We start from the raw sequence: 13,318 nt of genomic DNA, 5'->3' as shown, positions 1-13,318 counted from the left end.
TGATTTTTCCCCTAGGAAAAAATTCACTGAAATGGCCGTTCGAGGGAGTTTGATTTCATTGTTTATTGGTCGGCGAACAGGTTTTCGCTTAACAGGGTTTTCAAGGAAGTAATACAGACCCAATGTAGTAAAGATAGGAGGTATATATTTTACAATGAATTAAATTTCTGTGTTAGGTATAACATTTGGGAATAACAATCTAAGTAGGATTCAATGGGGAAAATAGAAGAAATAAAACAAACTTTTCTTTTCTAGAGAGCATATACATTTTCATTCAGATAAAAGGCTTATTTGATAACTTCAGTACTGATGGGAAAATAGCATACTTAGCAAGTGTATTTATGCTGCCAGTAGTATTTGAAAATGAATTATTGCTGATATATTTTCATTTATATGGAGTTCTAGATTAAACCCAGTAAAGAGAGGAGTTTTTTTTAAGTAAATAAACAAGAAGGATTATTAGGGTTGATTTACTCAGTGGCATATGCTGCTCATTAAATCTGTACAAAGTGTTAAAAATGAATAAATGAAAGAGATGAGATATTAGTAGTAAAACTGCATAACTATAATAAATTGGGGGTATGGAAAAAACAGTAAAATAGAAAAAGAGTGTATAAATGGAGAAATAAAATGTTAGCAAAAAATATTTTTGTGGAAAATTAAAAAATGATGACATTGAAAAAGGTAGAAAACTGTACTAAAATAATGTAAGGATAAAACATTACTATGTAAAGCATGTGAAAATCTAACAGATGAAAAAAATCAAGCTATAAAAATAACAAATGGTATAATCAGAAAATAGAATGTCAAGAGTTTTGTGCACACTACTAATACATAAATTGCCAGTAAAAGGAAATATGCCATATAAAAAAAACAAGTGATAGAATATGTTTCCAATGTCAAGAAGAAGAAACTATGGAGCATGTGTTTTTGAAATGTAAAAAATAAAACAAATTATAGGGATAGCTATACAAAAAAGATTTTTTTGAAGATATAAAAAAGTGAATAAAATAAACATGGATTTGATTAAATATGGATTTCATAAGAATAGAAGTAAATAATATGTTAAAATTATATAAAAAGTTTTTAATGTTATATGGATTATATGGAATGAAAGACAAATGCCATTATCTTTAATCGTAAATGAATTTTAGCAACAATATTAAGTAAAATCAGATGGTAGTTATGGAAAAAGGATTGGGAATCTAATAGGGTTGAAAATTTAGTATATTTGTAAAGTAAATTATGAAAATGTATAAGCCGATTTGTATATTTATATATTTGTACATACGTAAATATTTATAAATAAGAGTTATTTTTCTATATAAATAAAGGATCCCTACTCTTTTTGATATATGCTATGGGATCGTTTGCATCCACCTATGCTACAGCCAACTCAAGCAGATGGAGACTTTGCTTAACATCTCATCCAAATGACAGCATAATCAAAAATGCAGCACCCCCCCCCCTACCATGCCTCACTGCAGTTTCAGGAATTAATCTACCTGGTGTAGGAGTGGAACCCACAGCCTTGTACTGAATTCAATTACAGGATCATCTAAGGGGATGATTTTTATGGATTTCCAGTTAATATATGATAGTGTTGTAAAGAACATTTCTGGGCTAAACTTGGAAATGTTACATTGTTACATGTTGTTTTATAAATATGCTGTTTAACTGGATGTGTGAGATGTCTAGTCATATAGACTGGGAGATGCTCACTGAGATAATCTGACATTGTACCTGTGGTGGAATATTTGCTAGGGTGTGATACTAGGATCCAGTCTAATAGAGAAATTGATGTCTTGCTGTTATGTCTGGGGCTGTTAATTAGTTGTGTGAAATCATATAAATTCATGCTAGATGTAGGGGAGTAAGAGTTTAAGTCCAACCAAATGACCTTCACATCACCTACTAGTATTTTTTTCTTGTGGAATTCTTATGGATTTCCAGTATAGGATATCTTCCAGTGTAGCTGTAGTGTCGCCAGGAGGGATATGAAGTACAGCAATACATACTGGTTTATAATTGTGTATTTTGAGGAAAGCAGTAAGAAGCCCTGCTGAACTGAATTATGGTGTTAGTTTGCTGTAAGGGGAAATGGGGTAGATACGGGGAAATATTAAAGCAATATCACCACCTTTCCTCTTTATACTGTCATTATGAATTATATTATAAGCAGGAGCTATAACTTTGGAGTCATTCATGCTGGGTTTAAGCCAAGTTTCAGTTACAGTTAGAACATCAGGCTTATGTGAGTAATCCAGGCATGTAGATGAGCAGTTTTATTTCTTATAATTTTAACTTTTATTGCAGCAAAAATGAGATCACCATGAATGGGGATTAGCTGTTGTTGGGTTACAGAACTGTGTTTAAGAGAATTATCTTTATATTCATTGTGATAGGTGGGGTAAGGATTAGGGTGTATATCTCCTCCTAAAAGGTATATTGGAGAATTTCACATACTTGCTTTTTGGAGAGGATTCTTGCACTTAATTTTGGTTTGGTTTGAGTTGAAGTGCAATTAATCGGCCTATATTTGGAATAAAAGTGAGGGGCAATATTAAACAGGTTAGGTGCAATGTGGGGAGACTGTAAAGAGGAAATATGGATAGGTGATTGGGACAGAGTTGAAGAGATCTTGTGAGATATTACTGAGTCATGGTAGGATGAAAAATGGCACAGTAGGAGGAGAAGAATAGAAGATAAGCTGAAGAGCAGCATAATTAAGTAGAGGAATCTGCATTTTTATAGATGTCAGGTGGTGAGGAAGTAGCAATGAAGAAGAAAACAGGAAGTTGCAAAACAGTAGGAGATGCAGTGATGGATTCTGAAAGCTAGAAGAGGATAGGTAAGGAGAGAAGTATTTTCTATAAGAGAAGTGAGGTAGGTTGTCCTGGTATCTTTTCTGGAATGGAAGTAATAGAGGGGTATTAAAGACTACAGTATAATAATGTAGTCTGAATAAAAGGAAATGAGGGATTATTTGGGAGAAGAAAAAGATACCATGTGGAATAGAAAGGTAGTATTAGGGAGAGTTGTAATTATTAAAGGATATAGTGGAAAGCAGTAAGGGTGATAGAAAGATAGTTGATAATGGTGCTAAAAATTAAATAGATATAGGGAAATAGGAAACAAGAAACACAAGTGTGTGTATAGAAATAAAGTTATTTTGGGAGGGTTTTGGAATAAGAGTCACAAGTGAAATGTGCATGTGGGAAGTATAATATTAGGGTAAGGGGGAAGGTGAGAATAGGGGCAGGGTACTGAAGGGAGCCAAGCATAGCAAGGCTGAGTGGTGCAACCTTTCCACTCTCATGTCAAACAGGTTGTCTGTTTTTTCCTGAGATTAAGTAATTGGCATATGCAGTATAGTGTACTGGTCAAGCAAATGGGGACAGTGCCAACTTAGACATCCTTAGAGTGCACAACTATTTCACAGAGACTTTCAATCACAAAGCAGGCATGTATATAAGTGATTAAATGTAATAGGCAGCATAAAATGTGTCGGTGTAGGGCCTTGTGGCAGAGCTCCTGCAATACTGAGGTTGGATGTAGTAACAGCAGGCTATTAAACACAAACAGAATTCTCAGTAAAACTTGTGATAGAGCTCCTGCAATATTGACATCAGATGTAGTGACTGCAGGCTATTAAACACAAACAGAATTTTCAACAAAACCTGTAGGTGCAGGGCCTTGTGGCAGAAGTCCTGCAACATCAAGGTCAGATGTAGTGACTGCAGTTGATTAAACACTGACAGAATTGTCAGTAAAACTTCTAGGTGTAAGGCCTTGTCACAGAACTCCTGCAATATTGAGGTCAGATGTAGTGGCCACGGTCTATTAAACGCTGACACAATTCTCAGTAAAACTTGTAGCTGTAGGGTCTTGTGGCAGAGCTCCTGCAATATTGTGATCAGATGTAACTGCAGGCTATTAAACGCTGACAGAATTCTCTCTAAACCTTGTAGGTGTAGGGACTAGTGGAAGCGCTCCTGTAATATTGATTGCAGATGTAGTTACCGCAGGCTATTAAACACTGACAGATATCTCAGTAAAACTTATAGCTGTAGGGCCTTGTGGAAGAGCTTCTGCAATATCGAGGTCAGATGTAGTGACCATAGGCAATTTAAAACTGAAATAATTCTCAGTAATACTTGTAGATGTATGGCATTGTAGCAGAACAAGGAGAAAACACATAACATGTAGCATATAATAAACATATTATTTATGGTTAGATATCTATGGCAGGGCAAGCCACTCGTTGTGGACACTGGCTCAAGATGATTGTCACTGTTCATGTGACACCCCGCTGAGGGATGGATGGATGGATGGATGGATGGATGGATGGATGGATGGATGGATGGATGGATGACTGGATGGATGGATTGATGAACATATGGTTAGATAGAAAACATAAGATCAAGCATACCTGTTGCTGAGCAGTTCAAGTATATCATTTAAAAATAACTTTAGACTGTTCAAGCTATCTAAGCAGAATATAAGGAGCACTTTCACTAATTCCAACAGTTTAAGGAATTAGTCAGCAATCATCTTAACACACCTCCCACAACATCAGTAACTAGCCCAACATATTATAGTAAAAATGTCTTATTAAAGTTTATGTACTACTAACTCATCATTACTTTTAGATCTGTTAATATCATTTCAGATCATCAAAAATTAGGAAATGCAAAGGCAGCAGAACAAACTTTAAACAATCTCAAGAAAAGCAAGGCAGAGCTCTATGTTCTGAAAACATGTATAGATGTTTAATGTCAGCTGGATGAAATAGAAACAGCAGCAAATGTATAACTGTATGTAGACAGAAACTAGTATATAATTCTAAGACTTAAAGCATATCTAGTACTGGTTGCAGTGTGTAAAAGCAAATGATTATAAGACTGAATACTCTTATAGGCTTATTTTCAGCCTTCTGGCTGCTTTCTGTGGAAGATCATGCTGGGAGCTTGCCCTTGCCTAGCTGTTGCGTGCTGCCAGAGTTGGTATGTATACTTATCAAGGGGACTTCCCCTGGCAAAAATATTGTTTTTTTTAACCTTTTTTCATGATTCAGTCTTCGAAAAGTTGATCAAAAAAGATCAGTCTTTCTGTGTTCACTTAACTAGCAGTTCACTCTTATATGTATAGCTTTTCATTTCTTGTGAGATATACAGTTGTACATTGGTAATTTGTCTTTAATTTCTTTGTTTTTCATATATGTATTCCAGCTGTCTTTTTCAGCCTGTTTCATCAGTGATATAGAATTCCAATCCTTTTATTCATAAATTCCAGAGATTTTCTTATTTTGATTATAAGCATCTGCATTATCCAGTGAATAAAATATTTTTATGACTTCAATTAGAAGCCTTTTAAACCCTGCTGGAAATAATATGTTTCTATTTATTTAGTTCTTCTTTAACTTCTTTAGCAATCAAAGACAGCACTTTATTTTATTAAAAGCCTTGGAGGAATAGCCATGCTCAAATCTAATGGCATTTTCTTCAATTTTAGGTAGAGGATTGGATCATGCTCCCTTCCAGGTTAAGTTTTGTTTCCCATACTGGACATAAATCTAACAAATATAGAACATGGAAAAGAAATTTTATTTGAGAAGAAAGGTCTCATAGTATAAAACTTCTAGTAAGTTTAATCCTTTATCTAACCAAGTTGTTAAATGAATAATTATATTGTATCCTTCATACTTTTCTGCTAATCTAAAAATTCTAATAACATGCCTTCTTGTTTACTATCCATATCTTCTATATTATCCAAGAGCCAGTTATTTATTTTAATAAAAATTCAGGTTGACTCTTACCTTCTTTTCCTCTTCCATAAAAGTCATTCATAGCCTCTTCCATGCTGTTAATTTCATCACTTTGTTTCTTCTCAAGATTCCCAATTAAAGTAACCTTTTTTACATACTTTAAAGTGTCCATCTTAAAATCTAATTTATCCATTTTAATAGAAATATCCTGAATGCTTGGCACATGTCATGGAATCTCTTTTTTTCACTGAAAATTCCAGTTTGCTGTTTTTGAGTGGCTCATCTTCAGCTTTCTTTACAAAAATATTTGTACTTAATTTCTGAAGAAAATGCAGTATTTGAAAAATTCTAAATTTTATTTTCACAACTTCTTTGTTGAATTTATTTAATGAGAATTTTCTTAAAAAGTCTGATTTAAAGAAGTATATCCTTTCGGAATATAAAATATAGTTAAAGAGCTGTTAATAAGTGCTGCTATTATTCAGTCATATTTTCCATACCACAAGCACAACAGCATTTGATTGTACATAATTGGAATCCCATAGATTATGCCACTGGAACCAACAATATGCAGGTGATGCTTTGTTTACAAATTGAGCATGACCTGGGGGTGCCAATTGCATGTGTACTATATACATGAAGAACTATGACTAATCAAATGGGGTAAGACTACATAGAATGTTTTACCTCTTGTTTACCTTAGTCTCTGAATCACACAGGGCTTTGATAGACCATTCTATGGTATACTAGCCCTATTCCATGGTGTGCATTGCTTATAATAACACAAAGAGTTTACAGTATGTGTAATAATTGAGGTAACAAAAATCATTATTATCAAATATAATTTATGTTTAGAAGCAAGAAAGATATTTTGGCCAGCTAAGAATCATTACTTTAAAATCATTAAGAAAATTATTATAATTTAAGTTAAGGATATAATTTAAACATGAATAAGTAACAATACTGAAGTATCTTCATTTTTGGCAGTTCCAGTTATATTCCAATTTAAATGACCTCACCGACATACATTTTAATTAATAAGGATTTGGTTTTAGGGTTATTAAAATTTAAACTGGATATCCTTTTGAAAGCATGCACTACAGTAAAATGATCTTAATATATAAATTAATATTGGCTATAAATAAATAGAATATCATTAGTAAAGAGAAGACATTTTAAATGAAGTGTATTATCAATTGAATATTCCTTTGTGAAATTGCTATTTCACTGGATTTGAAAATGGTTGTATATCTAGGATAAATAATAAAAGAGATAAGGAACATATTTACTTTACTGCAGTGCATCCTTCTTTGTGCACAGTTATGTAAGCATATTATGGGATTGTTTGAAAGTAAATTTATGCAGCAGCATGTTTTTTCTTTCATAACCATGTAGTACTGTATTATGGTTAAACCAATGATGTACTGCTGGTGTGTGTGTGTGTGTGTGTGTGCTGCTATCACTTTTTATATTGTAATAATTGTCTTCCAAGACATAGTCTAGCAGCTATTCCTTTTGGACAGCTTCTAAGAGCAAAGACAGCATCAAGCAAGGGTGATACAGGAAAAGGGTGCAATCACTGGAGAAGTATTAAGAACCCTTTTTGGGAGATATTGTAAAACTATAACTGTATGTATCTGAGAAGATGTTCTTTTTTTACTTCATTTTTTTTAATTTTAAACAAATAACATAATAAATTCTTGTTTACATTGTGTATAACAGATTATTCACTATATACAATATTTACATTTAACCTGACACAAGTAGACTAAGATAGGAACAAGCTTAAAATACTGACAATAAATTGTAGTATAAGGTATTTGAATTAACTGGAAGAGTCTGATTTCAATTGCAAAGTGTCTATCAAAGATAAAACTTTCCTCCACAGGTTATTGACTGACTCAGGATAAGTTCTTAGTTGTTTGATTTTAATCTCCATTAGTACTGTTTTCTTCAGTAAAGATAGAAAGCCCTCCATGGTAGGCACTATGTTGGAAGTTCATTTTCTAGTTATGCATTTTCTAGCTATTGCCAGTATAGTCCATAATAAATACAAATAATTTTTTATTCATTTGAGGACTTTCATTTACATTCAGTAATATTGAATCTTTAGTCAGTACAAATTAATCTGTATACACTGATTACAGGAAGTTATTAATTTCATCCCAATATTTTTTGTCAATGCAGTCAAAAAATATGAAACCAATCTGCATTAAATGAACGTTGACATCTCCAACATAGCCCATTACTAGAAACATTGATTTTTGAAAATTTGTCAGGAGTTAGAAAGGATCTATGCAGATATTTCCAATTAAATGCTCTCCAATATTGTGAGTAAGATGTTAGGTTAACTGAAAGTAAGATACTTGTCTTATTTTCTGAAGATAAAGATAGCAAGAGAGCTTTGGTTAAAAAATGCCAATAAGTTGCTTTAGGAATTGTTTTATAAGATAGTATTACTTTATATAAGTATGAAAGTTCATTCTTTATATCAATATTATTACACATAATTCCAGATAGCCAATTTATGAATTTTGGAATGTTCTTAAAGGATGAGTTATTTGTTATTCTACATAGATCCTTAGAGTATGTCAAAGCACTCTGTAGTAATAACCAATTATGAGGACTTAATCCATGAGTTGATAATGGCTATTGCGCATTCAAGACTTGTTGTTTTTTTTTATATAGTGCTACCAACATATTAAATTTTTTTTGTTCCCAGGAAATAAATATCTCTCTATGCACTCTATCAGTGAAGTTTTTTGTGATACTAAATGGTGTTAAGTAAATAAACCACAGTTTTATGTCCATATTCATATTAATAAACTTCATAAATACATCAAAGAGATGGTTAATTGAATTTAACTTGATGGGTTTTACTATATTATATTGTAGGTTTATACTCAAAAATATCATAATTTATTATCTCTATCTATAACTAAAGGATTTTTTGATAAGGTGTTTATGTTCATTATTATACATGAATGCATCAGTTTCCAATTAGATGAGTAACTAGGATTTATCCAGTTTATCACAGTTTTAAGTATGGAAGCCTTTATGTAAGATTCTAAATCTGGAACATTTAGCCCCACTTGCTCCCATTGTCTAATGTGATGTGAGAATGCAATTCTGTTCCTTTTAAGATACCAAAGTAATCTTAGTAAGAGTGAAGTTATTTCTTTAAGAAAGTGTTTCTCAGGTATTAGTAAAACAGCCTGGGCTACATACAACATTTTGGGGAGTAACACCATTTTTTATCGGTTGTAATCTGTCTTCATACATTATAAACATATTATTCCACTTATTCATCAATGCATTGATTATGTCAATAATTTTATTATAATTAATTTTTATATCTCTTTCATATTTTCACACAAGGCAATCCCCAAATAACTTAAAGCAGAGACTTGTTTGCCAATAATTTGATTCCTAGGCACTTGTACTTCCTTTTTTTTGTTTATTTGTTTATTTATTTGCCATTTGTTAACCAGGTTAGTCTGGCTGGGCAGGTGCCCTTTTTCAGCAGAGACCTGAGTAGAAAAGCTCCAGAAAACAATGTTTACAGTTAGTTATGAAAGTGATTAACAAGGGTGTACAATAGAGAGACTACACGAGAGAGACTACAGATATAAACAGAGACATTAACAAAAATCATGAAACAAAAATCAATAAAAATATCATATACAGTGTGATAAAATATTTGTACAAGCTGCCCTTAGTGACCTTAAACTAACACTATGTGCAAATCTAGTTATATGGTAGGAGAAAGAGGGAAAGGGGAAAGGGAGGACTAGAAGATAGGCAGATCCTACTTTTAGCACAGAGTCAAGTCCTGGAAAAATAGTGGCGTGGCAAGGTAAGAGCAGGAGAGACATCGGTGACAGTTGTTGGCTGCACTAAAAAGTCTTAAGAAGCTCATAGCATACATTAATGAGAATGGAGGTAGAAAGCTAACTAGCAGGGGAGTCTAAGATAGAGGAAAATAGAAGTAGTGGTTAGATGGGAGAAGAGGGCTGGGTAGGAAAAAATAATTTTAAGTAGGGTCTTTATAGGGGCAGGACCATACGTTGTGTAGGTAGTCCTTTAGGGTAAGTTTGAAGTTGTTTGAATTTTGGAGAGATCTGATGGGGAGAGGGAGCTTGTTCCAAGATTTAAAGACTACATGACTATAAAGACTTTTACCTATGGTTTTATTAGATTTGGAAACTTGGAGTAGGTGTTGGTCAGACCTATGGAATTCATAGTTAGGGACATAGGGAGAGACAAGAGTTGTTAATGAGGGACAAGCTAAGGGTTGAAGCAAGATGGAGTTTGTCATGTGAAGCTGATGCAAAAGGAGTTGGTTATGGAGCTCTAGCCAGTTTAGATTTTTTAGTGTGAAGTAGTGGTTTGTGTGATAGGGGGAGATTTGTGGCAAACTTGGTGATTTTATGATAAGTAAGTTCAAGTATGTTAAAGAGATTTTTTGAAGATTGATGAAAATAGGGGCAGCCTATAGTAGAGTAGGAAGGAGGTAGGCTTGGGCAAGGGATACTTTGGATTCTTGTGTAAGGAATCCTTTATTTCTATATAGCAATCCAAGTTTCTGGTGGGTCTTTTTGATGTAGTTATTGATATGGGTGTCAAATTTTAGTTCATCTATGAGTATGCCAAGAAGTTTAGTGTGGGACTCTGCTAGAATAGTTGTGTTGTTTAGGGATGAGATAGAGAAGGAAGATTTGAGGTGTTGGAGAGGTTTGGGAAGGAAAAGAAGAAGTTTAATTTTGTTTGGGTTAAGAAGGAGTTAGTAGTGAGCCATCTTTCAACAGAGTGTAATGTGTCTTGTGTGAGGATATGTAGGTGGGTTAGATTGTCAGAGGTGGAGATGATCTTGGAGTCATCAGCATATTGTATAAGTTTAGAATGGGGGCAGGATTGGAAGAGATCATTAGTAAAGATATTGAGTAGTAGGGTTGATTACAACTTGTCAGAATAGTTCTACCTATTCTTTAGGGGTTTTGTGGACAGAATATTAAGGGAGTCCTTTGTTCCTATTGAACATTTGTTAAGGGACACTTGTGACTTTTTGGGCAAAATCAACCAGTATGTATTTTCAGTGAGTCTGAGTTTCTCTACTGTGTATGTGGTTGACTTGTTCACCTTGATACTGCATGAAACTGGGTTAGAGCTTTTCTATGAAGTATTAGTGGAAAAAAACATCATTAAGTAATACTATGGTGAACTTTATTATGACACTAATGGAAACCATCTTAAAAACAATTATTTCACTTTTGAAGGAGAATACTATCGTCAGGTTAATGGTATAGCCATAGGTAACACCCATTTTTCCATATATTGGACTCACTATTTGCGTTACTTGGACAACATTTTTATTTTATGGAAGGTTCCCACCTAAAACATGATAAACATGAAGAATTTATGGAATATTTAAACAACTTAAGTGAATATTTCAAATTTACTGGTACTTCCAATAATAACAGTATTAATTATCTTGATGTTTTACTTAATAAGAATTATGAAAATATGAAATTTGAATCCCAAATTTACAGAAAACCCACTTTTTCAAATGATTACTTAGAATTTAAAAGTAGTCACTCGCTATATACAAATATATATATAGTAAAGGGTCAAATGGTCCGGGTAGCAAGAATGTGTTCTAATATTGATATAGTAAAGAGAGAAATGGGCACACTAGTAAATTTTTTCTCTGAAAGTGGTTACCCATTAGAATTTGTACTACCCATTTGTGAGCAAGTTATTAGCGAGTGGGGTAGTAGGTATAACCCCCTGCTGGGATCCTACTTAGTGAAGGAGAATGAAACTAACATAAGGAAAGATTATACTCAATCCATGGTGATGACTTATGGAGAAACAAGCAGTAAGATTAGGGACATTGTCAGGATACATTGGGTGTTATTGAAAGGGAATGAGGAAATATTAGATATAGTAGGAAAAGAATCAACATTTGTTTTTAAAACTAACTACAATTTTAAATTTTTATTGGACACCCCATTAATGTTAAAAATCATGTGCGAGGGACAACTAGATGTGGGATATGTGAATATTTTAGGTATATTTTAGTGGGAACCTCAGTATTGTTGGAAGAAGTAAGGGACAGGGAGATAAAACTAGTAACAGGGTCCTGTATTACAAAATGACTGGTTTATATAGCTATTTGTCAGGAATGTCAACATTTTTACATAGGTAAAACCAAAAGAACTTTTAAAAGGAGTTTCTATGAGCATTTGTACACTTTGAGAAAACATAATGAAAATAATGCTATATATAGGCACATTAAAAACAATCTCAACCATTCTTTCTTATTTGGTATTTGGAGGTTACTGGTAATAACCCGAGAGGGGGTAACTGGAAAAACAACTTGGAGAGGGCAGAAATGAAATGGCAATTGAGACTTAATGCCATGGTAACCACAGGCATTAATGACAATGTATCAATAAAACCTGAATTGAAACATAGGGCTACTATTTTGTAATTAGAGAAGAATCTTACTTAGTAAACAACATTTCTTTCCGTTCACAGAAACATAAAATGTACATATATTTTTTTAATAGTTTCTATACGGTTAATAGGATTTAAACCTTAATTAGTTAATTGTTAGTATAAAAGTGGGAGTGGGTTTTAGCAAACACAGTTCTGAAGAACTCCTAGAGCAGGACAAAAGTGCTTGACTGTGTTGGATACACTACAGTTGTGTTTTACCTAATCCATATGTTTTTTATGCTATTTGACTGTCTTGGCTGGTTTGAGTAATAAACCTGTGTTTTTACCAATATTTTGGATCATTTCATGCCTGCCTATTGAGACAATAGCACAGAGTGGGTTTGTATTTCTTTGGGGCATTTTTCCACTCTGGTCACTGGTGTTTTGGTTTCTAAGTTCATGTTAAAGAGTTTTTTTTGAAGATTGGTAAAAATAAGGGCAGCATATAGTAGAGTAGGAAGGAGGTAGGCTTGGGTAAGGGATACTTTGGATTCTTATGTAAGGAATCTTTTATTTCTGTATAGCAATCCAAGCTTCTGGTGGGTCTTTTTGATGTAGTTATTGATATGGGTGTCGAATTTTAGTTCATCTATGAGTATGCCAAGAAGTTTAGTGTGGGACTCTGCTGAAATAGTTTTGTTGTTTAGGGATGAGATAGAGAAGGAATATTTGAGGTGTTGGAGAGGTTTGGGAAGGAAAAGAATAAGTTTAGTTTTGTTTGGGTTAAGAAGGAGTTAGTAGGGAGCCATCTTTCAACAGAGTGTAATGTGTCTTGTGTGAGGATATGTAGGTGGGTTAGATTGTCAGAGGTGGAAATGATTGTGGAGTCATCAGCATATTGTATAAGTTTAGAGTGGGGGCAGGATTGGAAGAGATCATTAGTAAAGATATTGAGTAGTAGGGGCCCTATGATGGATCCTTGTGGGACTCCAGTGAGAATGAGTAGGAATGGAGAAGTTGCTGACAACCATTTGACCAACTGAGCTCTATTAGATAGATAAGAAGAAAACCAGTTAAGGGTGGAGGTAGACAGGTTAAAGAAAGAAAGCT

This window comes from Protopterus annectens, chromosome 14.part0 (assembly GCF_019279795.1).
Source record: "Protopterus annectens isolate FY-2018-M chromosome 14.part0, PAN1.0, whole genome shotgun sequence".
Lineage (NCBI taxonomy): Eukaryota > Metazoa > Chordata > Ceratodontiformes > Protopteridae > Protopterus > Protopterus annectens.
The sequence above is the reverse complement of the archived record's forward strand: the minus strand, read 5'-3'. Positions refer to the sequence as shown.